We start from the raw sequence: 22279 nt of genomic DNA, 5'->3' as shown, positions 1-22279 counted from the left end.
TTTTACAAAGCTCAAAAGTCATCTGATATCGGCATTGGTATTTGAGTTATGTGGTATTTGTTGTAGTGCGGACTAATTAAAAAAAAAATGAAATGAAATTAAAAATTAAGTAAAAAATTAAATAATTTTTTTAATTTAAACTACATTTTTTTTTTTTAATTTAAAACTTTTTTATTTGTGATATCGGTTGTAGTACGAACTACTAAAAAAAATTGAAATTTAAAATAAAAATTAAATAAACAAAAATTCAATTTAAAAAACTTAAATCTAAATTTAAAAAATTCAATAAATTGTCATAAAAAAAGATTTTATTTAATTTTAATTTTTTATTTCAATTTTTTTTTGTTTAACTTTTTTGGTAATGTTTATGAAATTTTGCTGAATTTTTAAAATTTTTTTACAAAGCTCGAATGTTATCTGATATCGGTAATTGGTATTAAACTTATATGGTATTTGTTGTAGTACGAACTATTTAAAAAAAAATTTAAAAATAAGAATTTTTATTTAAAATAATAAATTAAAAAACTAAGAATACTAAATATTTTTTAAATTTTTTAAAACTTTTTTTACATATTTTTTTCCAATTAAAAAAAATAAATTTTTAATTTTTTTTTGTTAATTTAGTAAATAGTCAAAACTTTGCCATATAGCGCGCTGCTTTTTTGTGAACACATCTTGCATACAAATACATGCATATGCACATATGCTTCTACTTCTCATTTTTTTTAATATTTTCTTTATATTTTTTTCTATTTTTTACATTTTCTTATATTTTTTCATTGTATGTTTTTTCTTTTTTTATTGATAAATATGATCGCATGCACGCCGTTTATTTGAGCAGCAAAGTCTTATCGCGCAGACCCCTTTCCACACATTTTCACACCGCCGCTCTACGTAAGTACCTTGGCGCGTCTGCAGTCAACGACGGTCGTCTGTTTGCCAACGACTGCAATACAGGAACAAATAGCCGCATTGGTGGCGTGTGGCCAGCTTGGCAGCTTGGCATTGACTTTTCATTGAAATTTTCGTTTTTTAGTTTTTTTTTTCGTTTTTTCGTATTGGTAGCGCTGACAACAATGCCATTAGAAGCAGTTGAATGCACTTTTCGACAGCAGCGCCCTTACTCTTTCACTTCACTTCTTCACTTCTTTGTTGCCAACCGCTTGACTCTCCACTGGCTGCGCTTAACTTTTCCCGACAGCTTCTAGTTTACCGTTTTCTGGGTTTTCTGTTTGCCCATGAAATGTTTTAGCTTTCAGGCAAATGACTTGTATGGCGTCATCGCCTCTTCACGCTTTTCACACACTTCCCGACAGTCCAGCAGACAACAGAATGCAAAACCATTTACTATGTTGGCTTGCTGGCTATTTCCCTATGGAGCCGAATCCATCAGTTGATCTAGCAATCGTACATATGTATATGTGCATGTATGCAAACAAATTCCCGTTCGTTTTCGTTTTGTGATCGCGGGTTTTTAGCGCTTAGTAGATGACATGCGCTGTCATTCACTTGGACATTCAACAAATTATTATGACGTTGTTTGATGAATTTTCCATCATTTTCAGCACAGATGCGGCTGAAATAAAGTATACGCACGCACATTTTCGTTTGGCTTTTGAATACTGCGGGCTGGGTGGTGTTGGGATTGATTCAAAATCGAATCAGCTAAATTGGGGTGTGCTGCGAGCAATTAGCGGCAGTTGACTTAAGCGATCGCTTTTCAATAGCACCAAGGGAAGAGTTCAGGCATTTGTATGTAATAAATTTTATTATTATTCGATTAGTAAATGGGTTGAATGCGCTTAGATTTCAACAAGGCAAAGTAAAAAAAAAATACAATAAAATTAAATGATAAAAAATATTAAATTTACGCAGCTTCTGCATGGACCACTATTTTCTGGGTCTTCTGTCTGCCTACGAAATGTTTTAGCTTTCAGATAAATGACTAACACGGCGTCATCAGCTCTTCTCGCTTTTCACACACTTCCAGAGCGTCCGAGAAATTTATTGCGATAATTTCTCAGATTTTTTCGTGACTTTCCTATTAAATGCGAGCATAGCAGCCATTGTCCATTCATTGACTTTTGTGCTTTTAATTTTACATAAATTGATTAGAAGCAACTTTAGTAAAATTATCTCTTTCCTCTTCTATTCCTGTATCGGTCATATTTTTTATTCTTAAAATATGTAAGTGGCACATGTGGCATGAGAAGTGCATGTGGCATGCTTGTTGTGTGTGAAAATTTCTTTGCTTGCGGTATTGCAAACAATTTTTGAGCTCATTTACATGTCAGTCAGATAAAATACAAATGCCGTAAATAGCCCAACCCATTAATTTATCCTGAGTTTATAGTGTGCGTCTTGATGTTTCTCCACAAATGGAGAGATCTCCAGTTTCAAGTCGACTCCCAACAGCAGATATTTTTTATGAGGAACTTTTTCATGGCAGGAATACATTCGGGGGTTCGCCATTACCTGCCGAAAGGCGAGCGCTGTTAATAAAATTTGTTTCCATTATTTGATGTTCATGAGCGGAGATTTGAGCCTACGCACTCCCGAATGGCAGTCACGCACCAACCCATTCGGTCATGATTCGAAAATATTCCATACGACAGTGTCCAAACTTAAACTCAATTTATTTCAGGCAACGGGGTATTTAGAAAATACCTCCATAGATTTGCCCATGACAGTTCACCAAACTGCTCAGTCTGCACGGAGAGAGAAGAAGATAATGTACACGTCTTGTTCCAATGCTCTCGCTTTGCTGCTTATAGTGTAGATTTAGGTTTGATAGTAAAAGCTTCAGCGATTCTCTTCGATTTTACACGGTTGCCAGGAGTACAAAACTCATTCCGTCTGCCAGGCATTGGAGGTTCTGCTGATCAATAGAATTCTCAAATTAAATATTAAATAAATTAAATACTTGTAACGAGTTCGGTTCTAATTACGCGATTCTGGAAGGAATTAGGCTATTCGCAAACTCAGGATTTGCTGATACAAAGAAGGGACTCGACAAAAACCTGGCGGTCGCCCTCAACGTCTTCGCCACTCTGATAGGAATTAGGCTAACCGAAAACTCAGGATTTGTTTATGTCATGAAGGGATCCGATAAAAACTTGTTGGTATCCTCAAAGTCTTCTTTAGCGGCTGCGGAACGAGGACGAGGCAATCCTAAGGAATCTCCTCCGCGCAAACTCTGAGTTTTGGAAGAGGAGAAAAAAATTCGTGGTGTGAAATTTTGAAACTTACTTAGTTACTTACTGATGCAACAAAGTTTAAGACACCTACGGCCACCACCATTCATCTACTCCATATGAGGAGCTAAGCTAAATTAATGTAGGAGTCATAGCTAAATTGATTCTCGTTGGTTTCAATTGAATTTGTGTACAGTGCAAATTCCTATGTGACTTCTAATTAGACGAATACATCCGTATTGCATCGTATTGTCTCTAAATGTAAGATTTAGGAAACAAGTTAAAATGCTAAGATGTTGAGAGTTTTGAAGTTTAATTTAGTGAGAAAGAAGAAAGTCCATTGCGATAAGATCGAGCGAGCTGGCTGGCCAGGATATGTCACTGAAACGGCTTATCAGTTTATCAGGGAAGTAATCACGCAGTACCGCCATGGTATCTCTGACCGTTCGAGCTTTAATTAGCTTTTGGAAATAATTTCCGTTATATGTTCGAGCTTTAATTATGTGTGTGGCGTAAAGATTTAGTAGAAGCCCTAGACATCTCATCGGCAGTGTAAGTAATATTTCGACCGAAGGATTGGGTTTCAGGAAGCTGTGTGCAAAATGGGTGCTGCATTCGGTAACAATGGAACAAAAACACATTCGAATGCGAATTTCTCAGCAACATTTGGAGTGTTTTCGAAAGGATAAAGTGGATCTTGTGCATTGATTCATAACGACGGATGCGACTTGAGTCTATCGCCAACTATCCTAAATCAAAACAATAGGCTAAGGAGTGGTGTGAAGCTGGTTCTTCGGCTCCGAAACGAGTTCGAGTCTTGAAAGCGGGGAAGTAGATCGGTTAGCATCAGTTTTTTTGGGCTGTGAAAGGAATTTGGTTTGTGGATTACTTGCAAGCTCGAAAAACAATGAATTCCGAATATTATTGCAACCTTTTATACCAGCTGAAGGAAAAAATTCGTGAAAAAAGATCCAGTTTGCAAAAAAACACAAAATTCTTTTTCATCAGGACAATGCACCATTTCACAAGAGCAATGGCTAAAATCCATGAATTAAGATTCGAATTGTTGGAGTATTCACCAAATTCAGCAGATTGGACCTCTAGCCATGCCCATCTGTTTCCAGTCCTAAAAAATTCATGCGTGGAAAGTGTTTTTCATCAAATCATGAGGCCATAACAGCTGTGGAAACGTATTTTGCAGATCTCGCAGATTCTCTCTTCAGGGATGGAGTTCATAAATTGGAATCTCGTTGGTGTAAGGGTATTGATGTTCAGGGATGCTATACTGAAAAATAAATTGTATTTCAAACCATTTTTATTTCTTTTTTTTTTTTTTTGAAACTATAAAATTTTGTTTTTCAGGCAAACTTATTGAACAACCTGGTAGATGAAGTTAGAGCTAATGTTCTCAACAGCAAGGAACGCCTTGGCCAATAGAAAAACTTCTAAGAGGCACCACTGATGGCATTACAGGGTCAATAATATTGTCCATTGTAAGAAGGACTGGTAGATACACTGACAGTTAAATAAAAAATCATTTAGAAACTATTAAATTTACTATGATTCTGAACCAAGGTAATTGGGCAACGTTCGAGCTAAACCTGGAAAACAGTGACAGGCATTTTTTATTTAAAGAAGGAGTTTTTGTACCAGATTTATTATTTACAATAAACCTAGGAGAAAAAAGTGTCAGGCTAAACATGATTAACTAGCGTCATCGTTGTTTACATCGACAGCGAATCGAAATGCCCTTGGTACGAAAGGGATGGACTCTTCATTTGGTAGAATGGAAGCAGTGGCATCCGTTATGAGCTGGTGGAATCGCGGTTTCCATTTAAATTTCCTTTTTTGGTTAAGATCTTACCTCTCTAGCCGTACCTGATATGTAGAAATTGGTAAATCAAATCACACCCCTTCGTTGTTACCTCTGATGTGTTTCAGACTAACATTCTTGGCCCGTTGAATGGAGAAACAAATGGTCGTTTAATATCAGTAATTGTTTGCGTTGAGCTTCGATAAAGTTCTATTTCCTATTGCCGCTACGTATACCATTTCTAATGTTCGTCTTTCCATAGTACCTAAATGAATTTTCGGATCTAGGTTTGTTTTTGAAAATCCGCCATAAAGTCGATTCATGAATGCCTAATTGTTGGAAGCGTCGAGATATCGATGTTTCAGGTTGTTCAGCAACATTTTGCGCTACAGCAGCAAGAATGGCTAGGTTTTGGTCTGCCAGCCCTTCTTCTATCCTCGACATCAAACAGATTCTTGAAAATTTTTACCAACCTGGGAATTGTCAATTAATTTGTACGATTATTTCCACGAAAGAAATAACAAAATTTCGCGATGCCGTCGTTTTTTTATGTACCGTTTTCCAATAATTCCCTACTGATATCTTTACTTTTGAAAGACTTTTTATAAAAGAAAATGATGGTTGCTCAGTGCTTCTACGATGATTCTTTTGTGCGTAAAGTCGAACAAATTGCACTTGAAATTTTTAAATAAAAAAATAAATATTTGGCGCGTACACTTCTGTTGATGTTGTTCCACAAATGGAGGGACCTACAGCTACGGCGACTGCAAGTTGTAGGCCTCACTTTTACAATACCCTTTATTTTAAGCCATCAGCTAACCTCAATTCAATATTTCGTTGTAGCGTCACAAAAAGTGTTACCATTAATATGTACGTGGCTATAAATCTGTATGTTGCTACAAATTAGACAATGTTTATGTTTTTCACAGACGACTGGAGCCACCAAAGCCAAAGCAAAACAAGCATAGAACAAAAACAAAAAAATAACAACCTTGATGGGATTCCAGCAGGCGGTCCAAACGCGCGTTAAGCGCAGGATGTTCGAGAGCTTGTTTTGTGCACAAAAGCTATAAATCTTGAAGATGGGTTTGCTTTTAATTTCTTTTTTTTTTTTGTTTTCTAACAAGTGTTCTATTTCAAGAGAACGGGGTAAAAAGCAAACTAATTCTTTGGAAATTGTATAAAAATGTTGAAACCATTTGAGAATGAAGTTTTGCCTTCCACATGCAAGAGGGAGAGAGAGAAAAATAAGCTGACGATTTACGACTTATTTAATAATACCTTAAATTGTTGGACGCTTGCGGCGGCGAAAAGTCCTTTCATTAAAATATATGCGCTCTTGAGACTTTCGAACCTTTTTCTGTTACTTTCATTTTGTGTTGTTTCATTTGTACATCTTCTGTTAGTTCTTTGCGACCTTTGCATATTTATTGCTCATTCAAATGAAACACCAAAAACAAACAAGCAAACATATTTAAATATAATTTTTATTATCCTTTTATGCTGATTGTGCGCACCGAGTAATTTATCATCGATGAGACAATAGCGAGTAGCGCGACAAACGAATTGTGCTAGGAGTACACATCTTTTGTTTTGCGGAAGGAAGGGGAGTGCTGGCCACACAGGTAAAAACAAAAATACCAAAAAAAAAACGAACATAGTGAAACTATCATCCTGAGTGAACGCGGCGAATATTGGTAGAGTAGTTAGTTAGCTTGCTATGCATAGGGGAATTGTTGAAGAGGGGTTGAAGAGGTTGCATATTAAATAAGGCCACACAAGTGGCTCCGTCGCCGCTTGCTTACTTGGACGGTTCTTTCAATTGCTGCTTCTTGGCTCTTCGTTCGGCCTCGGCTGCGGCTCGATTTCATTCATTCGCCTTGTGATCTGTCGGGATTTGGGTTTCGATTGCGACAGCCGTGATGTGGCGTGCTGGTGGCCGGCCCAGTGACGTTTCGTTTCGTTTCGTTTGTATAAATGCGCAGGTAAAAACGAAGCTGGCTGCCTATAGGCGAGCAAGCAATGAAATGATCATTGAGTATGCAAGAAATTGAGCATGTAAATTATACAAACACACACACACTTAGCTGCGTACATATTATTTCAATGGAATGGAAGGGAGAATCTACACTACTGCTATCTCAAGGCTAGCTGAAAGATACTCACACAATAGGCTCTGTACATCCAAAGAAGAAGTGTGCGTTATGGGTTTCAAAATGCGATTGCTTAAATGCATATCAATTAGTTGGTACACAAAGCAGGAGGAAGCAATGATATTACAATATAACAAAAAAAAAAAACAAATAGTGATTAGAGTGACATTCCAAGGTCCTCACCACTTGCGCTAGCGTCCCAATCTAATTGTTCATAGAAGAAATAATCATTTGAAAATATCTCCATTATTTATTCACGACCTAAGTAAATATCGTAAATGCATGCAAAGGACTTTTCACACTCTTCAGTCTAATTGAGATACAAAACATTCCTGCAATTTGTATGTATTAGAAACGGGTGTGAAATTTTGTAATGCTCTTTCAAGTGTTGTGTCTTTAATGCTCATATTTTATTCATCAGCACTAACTGTAAGGACTACTATGGCCCATACATTTTTCTGTTATTGATTTATAGCAAATAAATATTAATTTTCACACTTTTCTATTAAAAAAAAATATATCGTATGTGAATGGTGTTGTGACTTTTATTGTACTCCACTGCATTTGAATTATTCTTTGATCGTATCTTTGTTGATAATTTGATATTCATTATGACTCTTAACTCAATATGACTCTAAGGGTATTTCCATGCTGTCGAACGTGACATTTGTACCAGGTTACATTTAACTAAGTCGTTTGGAAACGGAAGTGATTTACACAAATTTTCTGATTGTGTCGCGTTTATAGAGACAATTTGTTGCTTTTCAAACCTCGTTTCCGCGAAAATTGGTGGAAAGGAGGTAATATCGGAGGTTTGCCATTGACTGCCGAGGGGCGACCGCTATTAGAAAAATGTTTTTCTTAATTTGGTGTTTCACCGAGATTCGAACCAACATTCTCTCTGTGAATTCCGTGACTACCATACGCACCAACCCATTCGGCTACGGCGGCCGATAGGAGGTGATAAAAATTGGAAATAGGCGAAACCCTACTAATCTTCTGAGGTTTTCCTTTCTCAAATATTCTTTAACTCTAGTCAAATTACAAATCATTACAATCAATTCATATTTTTATGACCTCATCATTTCACGAAAAACTTTTTCCATGCCTGATTTTTATTTAGGTCTGGAAACAGATGGAAGTCGCTAGGGGCCAAATCTCGTGAGTACGCTGGATACTCCAACAATTCGAATCTTAATTCATGGATTTTAGACATTGTCAAAATGCTCTTGTGAAATGGTGCAATGTTCTGATGAAAACATATTTTTTTTCTTTTGCAATACCCCATCTTTTTCACGAATTTTTTTCTTCAGCTGGTCTAAAAGGTTGCAATAATATTCAGAATTCATTGTTTTCCCAGTTTGCAAGTAATCCACAAACAAAATTCATCTCGCATCCCCAAAGAATTTTGCCGCATCATGACGCCTAAGTGGTGCTAAAGGCGGACTTTGAAACCAGGGCGCGCCTAATTCTTGGGACAAAGGAGAGCAGCCTGTAGAACTGATCGAAGATGCCATCATCAATCTGCCTAAGAAAGGTGATCTGTCAGAATGTAAGAACTGGCAAGGAATAACGCTTCTGAGCAAGGTGAACAAAATAATTTATCAAATAATAAACATCCGCATATCGAGCGCTCTGAAGACAAATCTACGAACGGAACAGGCAGGCTTTCGAACTGGACGCTCCTACGTTGATCACGTCAACAGCCTCCGAGTAATAGTAGAGAGCAGTCGGTAGACTGGCGATCTCTTCACTACCTTATCTTCATCGATTTCCAAAAAGCATTCGGTACTCTTCACCATCATGCGATATGGAATATACAGAGATGGAAAGGTGTACCAAAATTCCTAATCGAGCTAATCCTATACACCAACGCCAGCTGTCGAAAATTCAATGCCAATCTTGCAGAAAAGAAACTCAGTGGTCGTCTACCAGTTGCTACTGGAATCCGTCAAGGCTGCGTCCTATCACCTCTACTCTTTAACATTTTTGTTTCGGACGTCGTTATGAGCAAAGCTACACGCGAAACTAAAGGAATAACAAGGGCACTAAAATGACGACTCGAAGATCTTGATTACGCTGACGATATTTGTCTTCTGGCTCACACTTTTGCTGACAGGTAAAAAAAAAACTAACGCTGGTAGATAAAACTGCCGCAGAAGAAGGCCTAAAAATAAACATTGCCAAAATAAAGAAGTAATTCTTTTCATTGCGGGGGATTTTTCAGTGGCGGATCCCAAACCCAGCGCACAACAAGCTGTTCTGGAATGCTTCGCCTTTTCACGTTAGCTCACTGCCGAACGGGTGTACCCTGTGCCCAATTGGCGTCGGTTAGCACGAGAAAGAAACGACTGGCGCGCTTTGTTAAACTCGGCCAAAATCGCGTAAGCGATTATCGCGCCAATTAAGAAGAAGAACAGAAAATAAAGATGACTAACTACACGAGAAAATTCCAAATCAGTAACGTAGAGCCCGAAGACGTGGACTCCTTTTGCTATTATAACTGTTAATGGTGGCTCAAGAGAAGACATCGAAAACCAAATATAAAAAAAGTGAAGCAAGGTTTCGGTGCTCTAAATCCTGCATGGAGTTCCACGATTGTTACAAGGCGCACAAAAGTAAAAATATTTAACTCCAACGTGCAATCCGCTCTTATGTACGGTTGCGAAACTAGGAACCTTGCAGCCTCTGAGCGCCAAACGCTGCAGGTTCTCACCATTCATTGTCTTCACAAAATATTTAGAATTTTCTGACCCGTCACGATCTCAAAGACTGACCTGTGGAATCGTTGTAACCAGATACCAATGCGCCTGGAAATTTTCGAAAAACAAAAAAAATGGACCTGGCTCGGGCACGTGTTAAGAAGATACCAAACCGTCAACACTCACAGCGGAATCCATTGGAACCCTCAAGTCAGGCGTCGTAGAAGCAGACCAGCACTGACCTGGAGGAGGAATCTAGATGCTGACGTATTCAAAACCAACAAAAGATGGAGCGAAATAAAGAGGTCTGCGCATGACAGAGGGAAATGGAGGAATCTTGCCACGGCTCTTTGCTCCTCCGCACCTAGTGGATCAACAGTATGCATTTAAAAACGGCTCAGGGGCCTCACACCCATACGCATTGACGGCTGGTTAAATCGATGAAACCAAATGCAATATTTTCATCAGTTTGATCGTTAAATGACTGTGCGCCCGAACTGCAGGGTACGCCATCTTTTATGTCGGTATGTAAACGCTGAATAACTTTGTCATTTACCAACCGATCGACTTCAACATATGTACATGCTTTCGATACGTCAATTTGAACCATGGATCGCTTTACACCTAAACATCGCGCTGAAATAGTGACGCTATACATCGAAAATAGTCGTTCCATTATTCGAACTCCACTCGCATAGCGAAAAAGTATCGCGGCAAACAGGCACCGTTTGACAATACTTTCCGACGTTGGATGTCGAGTTTTTTTGAGCACGGGACAGTAGAAGATCGTCAACGACCAAGACGTTCCAATGAACTTGTTGAATGAGCAGTGAGGAGAGCGTTGCCCAAGAGCCAACAGTGTCGTGTCGTCGTCGCGCTCAGCATTTTGGCGTCAGTGAAATCACAATGCGGCGCGTTTTAAAGGATGATTTCAATTTGTTTCCGTATAAAGTGCAATTGACACAAAGAATATGGCCGACAGATCATTCACGCCGCTTGGAATACGGCCGAATAGTCGCTCGAATGGTTGACACTGAACCCAGTTTTTGGAAGCAAACTTTAATGACTGACGAGGCACATTTTAAACTCTCTGGCAGCGCGAGAGGAAAGTTGCTTGACCGGAAAGTAACTGTGTGGGCCGGCATTAACGCCAAAACCATCATTGGGCCATATTTTTACCGAGAAAACGAAACGGTCGATGGACTCCGATAGCGGTGGATGTTGGCTCATTATGCCTACCCGCAAATGCGTGAGAAAGGTTTAGACGGTTACTGGTTTCAACAAGACGATGCGCCATGCCACACTGCGAATGCAACAATTGAATTTCTGCAACGAAAATTCCCGGGACGTCTAATGTCAAAAAGAGGCGACATCGACTGCCCGCCCCCCAGATCACCTGACTTATTCCCACCAAATACAAAGCAGTTGTTTTTTTTCAAATCTATTCAATGTTTTCATACCGACCTAAAAGATGGCGCACAAAGTTACTGCTACAACAACAACATGACGCTCCCTGTATAACTTTTCAAAAGTTTTCCATTCAGGAGAAGAAAAAAAAATCCATTGAAGCGCAAAGGCAGCTGTTTTCAGCCAAAAATTGACTCTTAATAACAGCACGCAAATTAAAGTTTTATTCAAAGTCAGTTCGTGATCAATCGCTCGATACCAACGCGCGGAAGAACGCACTTCTATTTGAAAAAATTATAATTTTCTACTCATAAATGCAATAGCATGGCAATCATTTTAATCAAGAACCACTTAAAGACACAGCTTCTTACTCAAGTTCTTCCACTTAAATCTTCCGATTGGCCTTGTAATCATTTGCTTTTAAAAGTCTCACCAATTCACACACACATATACACATAACGGCGCCGAGAAGCAACGTTAACCAACTTAAAACCCGCCAACTCAGATTTGGAAAGGTCGGCTTCCAAAGCGCACAAGCATAGATTTTGAGCAAGAAGAAAACCGAAAAAAAAAATTAAAAAAAAATATTAAATTAAATAAAAATGCAAAAAAAAATATAAAATTAAAAAAAAGAAATACAAAAAAAAAATATAAAATAAAAAAAAAAATAAAAAAAAAAAACTAATATACAACAATTTTTTTTTTTAAATACAAAAAAAGTATACAATTTTTTTTTTTTATTCACAAAGTGTGAATCAAAAACTTTGCATGAAAGCAAACTAAAGCATTTGCTGCATCTACTTAGTCGACCATTTATGGTAGGTTTTTCTTCTTAGCTCTTCCAACTGATAGTGCAACCATCCGTGGCAGCGCATTGAGCGTTTTTTTCTTCTTCTTCTTCTTACCATTGGCTGTGCTGCAAGCGTGTTGGCGCGCTGGAATGTATGGTTTATAATTTTGTGATAAGTTAAAAAGCGTGTTCAACAGCTTTGCTCGAATAACACTTAACCACCAACACAGCACAGATAGAAAAGAAGTCGCGTTGCGCTTGGCTGAATTAACTAAGCGAACAACGGAGCTGCGCATACGCAGTGAAGCCACTAAATGCCTACAACCGCAGAACGGCGGTCAAGCTAATGTACATGAGCGCATACACATACATACACACGAGTAGCACACATACATATATTGTATAATAGTAATTTCGTAAGCGTTTGCCGTTAATCACTTGTGTTATATCGTGCCAGCGGTAGCCAATTGTTGTTAGCTGCAGTTCTGCTCGAGTTTAAATGCAATTTGACCCACCAATTAATCGCGGCAATAGATCGCGCAGGCATGCAATCTTATCTTCGACCGGCGGCGGCGAGCGCAGTAATGGTGGCGACGGTAGCAGTAGCGGTGCTACTGCATACGTTTCCTAGGTGAGCTTTTTTCAAGAAATTTGAGTTTTTTTTGGGTTTTTTTTTAATTTTAAACCTTTTTTCACGTACTAACTTTCCGGGCGCGCAAAATTTTAACGAAAGCACATTTTTATACTCATGCATGCACATCTATGTATGTACATATGTATGTGTGTGTGGTTGTATATTTTGGTCTCCATTCACCTTTCTCGTGGAGTGTTGGCTGGCAAAGCAAAGAAAGTCTGTTGAAAATTATTAAGTGATCCATAAGCCGATTATGTTGTTCACGCTTACTGACTTTTAACGTTACGAAAATGAAATAAAAAGGTAATGGTTATCATAAAAACATGGGAAAGGTTAAACAAGAACATTCGTATGTGCATTAGGGTGGTCGAGAAAAATTGGAATATTTATTATGGGATGACCGGACAATTTTATTTGTATAGAGACAATAAAAATTGGTTGCTTTTTAATGACGCCGCAACACTCCTTAAGTTTTCTATGCATTTAAGTACCAGCGGCCTCGGTAGTCTTGCGTAAGTGCACTAGCCTGCCATCCCAGAGGTTGTGGGTTCGAATCCCACAGAAAGCACGGTTCTCGCACTTTTCCAAACATACCTACTTTCCTAGTTTCTAAAAACAAAAAACAAGAAAAACAAAAAATGTCATCCCTCAACCCCAAAATCTTATACTTCCCATCCGTACTCCCAAACAAAAGCGCATTACTTGCATTTTGGCTGCAAAAAGAAGCAAAAAACAAAGAAAACCTCACAGTTACACATTGTATCAGTGGCGCGGGCAAGAGGAAGCTGGCAATCCCGGCAATAGTGCAGACACACCAAATTTAGCGAAGTTCTCAACCATCTGTGCGATCCTGCTGGCAGAAAAATGTTCAACACAGATGGCGCTCCAAGCAGTAAGAAGGCGTTGTAATATTTTTCTAAGAATTTTTCTTTCAAATCGCTTCAGTTAATGCACGTCATTAGCTTTGAAGAATCGTGGGTTAGAACCAGTCTTATGATAGTTTTGTTCATCTGCAGTTTTTGTTCCTTTCATATCAATGAAGATTTCATAAGTTTGATATGCCCAAAATATGCTTCGTTAGCTGCCTGAATGCGATTTTTTATTATAAGGATAGATTTTGAAAAAATTAATGCTTTACCTTTGTCCCATTTCGTCTGAGAAGACCCCAACTAAAATTTTTCGGAGAATATTTTGTGGAACAATATAGAACAATTTGGGGCGATGCCGTAAAAAATTTTCATATATTTTATACAATTTTTTAACTACATATATTATACTTTTTTTTGGTATGTTGCGGCCCACCCCAATGTACCCACAGCGGTTGCTTAACCCCATTTATTGGCAGCAAATGTTGCTACCGCTTCTACTTTAGCTTCAATGTTATGCTGTTGCTCTGCTGTTTTTTCTGCTTTTTTCAAGTACTCTTAAGAACTACAACAAAGTCGGCATATGCTGGCCTTATTGCAGTCATCGACACATTGAAATTCGCTTGACTTAACTCGACTTTGACGTTGTTACTAGACTTTTGCCTTCTAAGTGCCGCGCGCAACATTGCACTTCCGCCAGTAAATGGCTTTTATCTGCCACCTCATAGCGGGTACCTAAGCTTTTCTATTTTATTTTTTCAACCTTTCAGTGGATGGTAAAAATTGCTCGGCGTTGCGCTTTTATATTTTCAAAGATTTTCTGTGATGGTAGCCTTTTTGGTTTGTTCTCTACTGCTACAAATTCTCTTTTCATTCCTGGAGACAAATGTTGTGATGTAAAATGCAGTATTTGCGTTTATATACAATACAAAAATAATTCATTTTGTTCAGGCTTATAATAAATTGAGTAGAAAATTGTAATTTCAAATTTTTCATACATAAATATTTATAAGCATTTTTAATACATAACCAAAATATTTAAACATTTTGATATCTTCAATTATTCATTAATTCTTTTATTTCTTTCAGGTAAGCAATTTGAAAAATTACTCACATTTTTGGAAAGGAATTTTGGGAACATATTTTATGTAAGTCTATTCTGTAAGTTATGCAAGTCTAAGTTTACTGTTAAAGATATATAATTTATATAGTTATTTTGTGATAGATATGATCTAAAATTGATCGTCATTCAGTAGTCAGTGATTCTAATCTCTAGATAAACAAATGGCCCGCTGAGAACCAGAAAGCATAATGGATGGTGACTTTAGGTTTTACTTCCAAATTGTTTTAAACGGAAAAAAATGATTATGCAATGGATGAATAGAGAAAGCTCACTTCCGTTAAGCCCTTATTTAAGAGTGGCAATAAAAATGACGTTAAAAATTATAGGCCTATTTTAAAGTTATCAACTATTTCCAAAATTTTTGAGTTCGTGGCCGATACGAGGGGTGCCTTTTATATATCGGGATTAGAGAACAAAAACAAATTTTAATCATCGAAAATCACTTTATTGTTTTTCAAAATATTCTCCATGAAGATCTATACACTTTTGCATGCGTTTGAACCAATTGTCGAAGCACTTTTGCCACTCTGAATGAGGTATCTCCGCAACCGCTTCTTCAGGTGTAGAAAAACGTTGACCTCTCAGTTTGTTTTTTACGTACGGGAATAAAAAGAAGTCATTCGGTGCCAAGTCAGGACTATACGGCGGATGACCCATTAATTCGATGTTTTGGGTGCTCAAAAATGCAGTTGTTTGAGCCGATGTGTGAGAGCTCGCATTGTCCTGGTGAAGAGTGATCCGTCTTTGGCGATTGGTTTTCCTAATTTCTTGGAAGACAACTGGCAAACAAATGGTTGTGTAACCACTCATAATTTACTGTTCTGCGTTGTTCTAGTGGTACGGTTGCGACATGTCCAGTTTTTCCGAAAAAACAGGCGACCATTTGCTTGGAAGTGCTTCGTGCGCGAACAACTTTTGTTGGATTTGGCTCATCTTGAAGCACCCATACAGTCGACTGCTGTTTACTTTCGGGCTCATGCGCGTAAATCCATGATTCATCACCTGTCACGATGTCATACACGTGTTTTGAAGCCCCGCGATCGTATTTTTTGAGCATTTCCTTCGACCAATCGACACGAGCCTTTTTTTGAGCGATTGACAAATTGTGTGGGATCCAACGCGAACAAATTTTTTTGACAGTCAAATGTTTATGGAATATTGAATGTATGCTGGTCCCACTAATGCCTAAGATTGTCTCAATCTCACGATAGGTCGCATGACGATCTTGCAATATCAGTTCGCGCACAGCATCAATGGTTTTCGGAACAACAACTGATTTTGGACGACCTTTACGAAATTCGTCTTGGAGTGAACTACGACTACGATTGAATTCACCATACCATCGATAAACACTGGTCCTTGATGGAGCTTCATCGCCAAAAAATGAATTAAGTTCATCCATGCAATGTTGCTGAGTTAATCCACGTCGAAAGTTGTAAAAAATAATCGCACGAAAATGTTCACGATTTAATTCCATTTTTGGACCGAGATGAATCTTTTAAGTTACTGTAAACAACACAAATAGCGCTGGTATTTCAAAACGTTCTGAGTGCGTAAAAGCCAAAAAATGTCAAACTTTGCGATACAGCTGTCAGTTGCCAGATTGCAACACCAAATCCCGAAATATAAAAGGCACCCCTCGTACAAAACCGGGCTGTGCGGTTAAATCTTTAATTTAACCAAATCAGCATGGGTTTGCTGTCAATAGATCTACAATATAATCTAGCTGCTAGTGAATACTGCATTCATTCTTTCTCGGCTGGTTCCAGATTAACTGTATTTGCACTGTCTTTTCGAAAGTTCCTCCCAGACAAAATTTCTCCTAGAATCTTTATTTAAAAATAAGCTCATTTTGGATCTCATTCTGCCTTTCTGCAATGGATAAACACTTATTTGTGCAATAAACGTGTACCGATGGTATGTCATCTACTCCCTTTGTTGCCACCTCTGGTGTTCCACAAGGAAATATTTTCAGACCGCTCTTATTTGTGTTATTTGTGTCCTAAATTATTGCTTTGTGATGATGACTTTATTATCTTATCAGTGATCAAGACTCAAGAAGCTGCGATCAATCTTCAAGGCAATATGGATAAGCTTTGTTATTATTATTCAAATATTTTACTTCAAAACATCTAGCATTGTGTGCACTAAGTACACAATCTTGGTTTTTTATGGAGGAGGGGAAGCATCAAAAGCCTATGGCTGAAGCCGTGGTGTGGGCCTTGAACTTAACTAAACCCCTCTCATGCCCTACGGTATGTCCTCCCGGAATTGCACCGTTATATAGTACATCAGGAGGCCGTTCTGAATATATGTACAGGGTTTGATTGAAAAGTAATGAGCGTTATTTTTTTCTAAGCAGTTTTATGAAACCTTTTGACTTATACAACTAATATTCTTCAAAATATGACCCGTGAGCGTCAATACACCGCTGATAGCGATTCTTCCGCTGCAGGCAACATTTTTTAAACTCAACCGCCGGATTCGCGTTCAATTCGGCTGTCACAGTTTTTTGGATCGCCTGTCTCGATCACTGTTCGTCTTCGACGTCCTCTCGGCCTTCCTTGAACGACTTGTGTCACCATTTTACCTGGGCACTGGACAGAGATTGGTCACCGTAAGCCTCCTTGAGTAGCCCAATGGTTTCGGTACTCGTTTTATTTAGCTTTACGAAAAATTTGATAGAGTAACGTTGTTCCAACGATCGCTGCATTTTCGCCACTGCAAAATCCTAACACACTTTTAAAACAGCTTTCACGCGCGGAGCGATGTTGACTGCACCGCTGTTGCCAGCGAACTGGGACCGATTTCTAGTGGAAGCGGAAGGTCCAACGATCATTTTCCACCAGCCGATTCGGTTGATCGCTTAGCAGACGCTCCGTGCGGGAAGGCTCATGACTTTTCTATCAAACCCTGTATTATTACGCAATCGTCTGTTATTGTAATTCTTTTCGGTTAAGGAGCTCTTTCTAGCAATCTACGAGCATATGCCGCGTATTGAAGGTTCTTCATGAAATTTGTGGGTACTGCACATGCCATTTAACTTTTTCCCCCGTTTTGCTACTTATATGGGATAAGATTTAACTCATTTATGTTTTCACCAAACGCTCTCTCAATAATACAAGAATTTCGCTGACTAATGAACCGCGGGCATTGAAACAAGATATAGCTCGCCGTTTTTTGTTCCTCGGGCCACTGCGGGCAGTATGGGTCGCTCTAAAGATGAAACCTGTGTAGTTTTTAAGCAACCATGTCCACTAAGAAACTGCGTGATACAAATCTCGATTTCTCCGTATTTTTTCTGAATCCCCCTCACAATTTTTGGAATCAGTTCAAAGGTCTACCTACCTTTCTCGGATTGCTTCCACCGTATCTGCTATTATTCAATTGTTCGCAGCCTTTCTTTTTATTTAGCCACGTTCGAAGGTTTCTGCCCAATAGTGTTATGTAACCTATACATCTCAACCGCGAGAAGGTCGATAGACACCATGGATTGCGTCATCTGAGACAGTGCGATAGACACTGACCACTTTCAAGGCGCCAAGTCTATATGTGGCTCGTATGTGTTGGAGGTGCGATGGCTTCGTGTTTGACAGGATTGGTGCTGCATACAGAATCACTGAGCTTGTCACTGTTAATAGGAGTTTCCGTATACTTGCGCGAGGGCTGCCAATACAACGCATTAGTTTAGATAATGCGTCAGTTATTCTTACGGCTTTTTCACTGACTGACTTTAAATGATGATTAAAAGTAATTTTCGAGTCAATGAGTACTCCCACGTATCTGATATATGCGACCTTATGTCATGGTCAGTTAGCGTAATGATTAACTCTTCACATACCCGTCGTGTTGTCAGTTTTTTGAGCTGCAAGCTCTAACTTCACATTTTCAAGCCATCTTCTGATTTTTACAATTGCATAGGTGCTCAAGCTTAAGAATACCGTCATACATAGCATTCCAAAGTGTTGGGCCAAGCACCGAGCCTTGTGGGATACCGCCAGTTACTCTGTATGTCTCTATGCCGTTATACCTAAGTATCATAAAGCAAGAGACTGTTATCAACTGCTATGATTTGTGGCAGGTATTTCGGCAGCGCGAAACCTCTCAGTGCACGCATAATCTGGAGCCAGCTTGCGGAGTTGAACGCATTTTTTATGTCTAAGGTAACAACAGCGCAGTATAGACTCAAATAAATAAAGAAATAAATATTATATATATATTTTATAAAGAAAACAAAATATAATCAAAATTAGTAAAGCTTCACCTTCATCATTGCCCAGCGTGATTGTTAGTGACGTTCCGCATTCGGTTTGGCATAGAAGTGATTCCATTTCAAGTGTTAGTCAAGTTTTAGTTATAGTCTTAAGTATAATACGGAGTATCGTTAAAAATTTGGAGAAAATTGAATTATTTTGAGATTTATTCAAAGTTGAAAATTTTGGTATAGAGTTTTTTAAATATAAAAAATATTTTCGGTTCACTTTGAAATTTTAATTTTAATTTTTTAGGACGAAATATGTTTTCAAATTTTTTTTTTTTTTATTAAATTTTTTGATTCAAAATTTTTGTGGAAAATATTTTTCTTTGTAATTTTTGAAAACCGCCGCCCTTCAGTTGTTTGCTTTTATATTTGAATAGCTGAAACTATGCTAGCCGCTGAAAGCTTCGTAGTGGAACTCCAAAATTTTCCGAATTATATTCAAGTGCGTACAGCGAACCAGTGAGAAGTACCGTGGATGTGCTTAGACGGTGTTCATACAGCGCAAATTTTGTTGCTTCAACTCGTAGCTTGTGGAAGGGTAGGAGACTTGAAAAGGAGAGGGGCGCCGAGACCGGTCGAAGTGCTTTGTGTTGTTGTTCTTCCCAATATTTCTTTTGGCTGCATACTAAAAACTGAAACAATTTTATGCAACGGAGTTACCGTCTGTGAACTCGACGGATAATGCAAAAAGAGAATTCGCAAAAGTTTCCCTCTATGAACACGGCCTTACGAGTACTAATGTTCGTAGCGATACTTCGAACAATTTGACTTCGATCAAAATGAGCGTAATATGTGAATATGCTAGCGCTTTGCTCGAGTGGTATTTTGCTTAGATTTTTCACTCTTTCGCTGAAATTTCGTTTGATCTTGAACGACTAGGAAGCTCTTCCCTGCTTCTCTTCGTTGTACGAAAGACGTTTTCACAGCCGAGGAAAAGATGATGAATGTCGATTTGTTTTTTTAAGGTCTTCTTAGGTATATGAAATTATGGAAAAACTGGGACTATAGTGGATTTGGCAAGACTAAACTCCCTTTGATAAGGTCCACAAAATGATTGAAAGCTTTACGGCTTCACGTCGGAACAGATTACAGAAATTATCGATTAAAAAAGTACAAATTCTACATGTGGGAGTCGACTAAAAATATTTGTATGTATAAAACACAAATGCTTCGCTTTACTATTTTGAGCTAGAAAATGTTTGATTTCTTATCTGATTAATAATGTTACAAAGTACAATATAACACCTACGTTGTGCTTAATAAATAATTCAAATATTTACATTTTCAAAATATCTCCTTGTTTGTATAGACTCTTCTATTCACATCTGGTATTAATTTGGCTACTCGTTGTTTCATCTTCCGCAAATTAGCTGAGCAGATAAATTTTGTCACTAAAATACACCAAAAATGCGAGATAGTCAACATTGAGCGACAAAACGTTGCTGCTAACAAAAACAAAACCATCAAAATATTGTTACGCTGTGTTTAGGCGCAGCCTTCTGACACCGACCAAACTAAACACCAATTAAACAGCCAAGCGAGTCCCCAACTAGTCTGCGAGTCACAAACAACGCATGGCGAGCTCATTAGTAATTCATCCGGCACATAATAAAGAATACAGAATATTCTGCTTTTGGTGGTGTGTGCCCTTCGCAGTTTAGAGTCATAATTAAAATTTATGGGTGTGTTAATGAAAATTTTCATTTAAATTTATGCGGAAATCTGAGGGTATTGCAGAAAGGGAATTTTTAAAGCAAACAATCGAAACGATAGTCCATTTAAATACAACAACAATGCGCCCACATAGCTTTGCATGAGCTCATTGTTCTTGTTGTGATGAGCTGATGAGCTGATAAGCATTTAATTGCATATTTAATGGCGCCTAAACTGCAAAGGCCTGGGTGGAAGTTTTACTTTTGCCAATTTAAAGCAGTTATGGCGATTACAAGTAGTTAATTGCCTCCAAGTGACGATTACGTGCGCTTGTGGGAAAGTTTTGTAGTAGTTTTTTTGTTCGCATGCGAAGTTCTTGATTTTGTAAAGAGCTTTTTTATAAAAATAAGTGTAAAATTTGTGGCTGTAGAAAATGCCATGTGTGCAGGTTTGAAGGAAAATTGGCGGCTAACTTAAAATGGAAACATAACTGAGCAAATAAGGCAGCATAACCAGCTCACGCCTACAAGAATGTGTGTATGTATGCATGTATGTATGTAAATACATATTTATGTAGCACACCGCTGCCTAGCAAACATTCATTTAATTGCCAGAATATCTTATCTAGCAGCTTGTGACTTTATTCAATTGGCATATCTTATCTATTTGGGCTGGCCTAGATTTTATTCGACTTTTGCGGTAAGCTAATTCTGTATCCATGAAGTGGGCTAACCAGATTTCGTGCGTTGGAAATGAAAATAAAAACAGAGCGAATTGTAGCGACGTGAAATAAAATGGAATACAATTTTATTCAATTCAATTAATTAATTAAAAATATATTTAAAACAATAAATGTGAAATAAAATAAAATATATTGAGACGAATTGCAAAATTAAAAATAAAAACAAAAGAAAATAAAATATAAGAGAATAAAAATTAAATGAAATAAATAAAATAAACATAAATGAAATAAAATCAAATAAAAAATGTTGTTTAATAAAATAAAAAATAAATGTTTAAATTAAATTTAAGTTTAAAAAATGAATTGAAAAATTAAAAAAAATAAATAAGTAAGTCTAGTATAAATGAAACTGAAAGGAAGTGAAATAAAATAAATTAAAAATAAATAAAATGGAAATGAGCAAATTGAAATAAAATTAAATAACTGAAAAAGAAATAAAATAAAATAAAGTAGCATAAAATATTAGGTGCGCAAGTATATTTCCGCTGTTTGTCAATAGATGCCGCCAGCAGTGTGTGCTACTCGATTCTAACATAACCTTAACGTCATAAACCAAGCTTAGACATATGGTAAATAAACTGCTTCGACACATTACTGATTTTGTTTTGGTATCTTGGATATACTTTTGGTTTTGTGAAAATGTCTGATTTGCCTGTCTGTGCCGAATAATCACCATTTGCGGGAAGTGTTGATTTTCCTCCTTCATTCGAAGAAAACGACGGCTGAAGCGCATCGAGATCTACAAAAATTTTATGGAGATGCTGCTTTAAGTGAAACAACGTGCCGAGATCGGTTCCGTCGCTTCAAAGACGGTGATTTTAATGTTGACGACCGTCCGCGTGAAGGAAGGCCAAAAACCTTCGAAGACCCTGAATTGGGGGCCGGAGTCATTGCTCAATGAGGATCCGCGGCAAACGCAAGAAGAGCTTGCTTCAGTATTA

The 22279-nt window shown here is 37.8% G+C and overlaps 1 long non-coding RNA gene across 1 annotated transcript in view; it reads left to right on the top strand.

Annotated features, from left to right (window-relative positions):
• LOC128857084 (uncharacterized) overlaps positions 1-20994 on the top strand; it is a 77631-nt gene extending 56637 nt beyond the window's left edge. The window contains exon 2 of the long non-coding RNA XR_008453897.1: positions 14649-20994. This is a non-coding gene — a long non-coding RNA (uncharacterized LOC128857084). The remainder of the gene's footprint in view (positions 1-14648) is intronic.
• The last annotated feature ends 1285 nt before the right edge of the window (positions 20995-22279 follow it).

The sequence above is a fragment of the Anastrepha ludens genome, chromosome 3, assembly GCF_028408465.1.
Source record: "Anastrepha ludens isolate Willacy chromosome 3, idAnaLude1.1, whole genome shotgun sequence".
Lineage (NCBI taxonomy): Eukaryota > Metazoa > Arthropoda > Insecta > Diptera > Tephritidae > Anastrepha > Anastrepha ludens.
The sequence above is the reverse complement of the archived record's forward strand: the minus strand, read 5'-3'. Positions and strand labels throughout refer to the sequence as shown.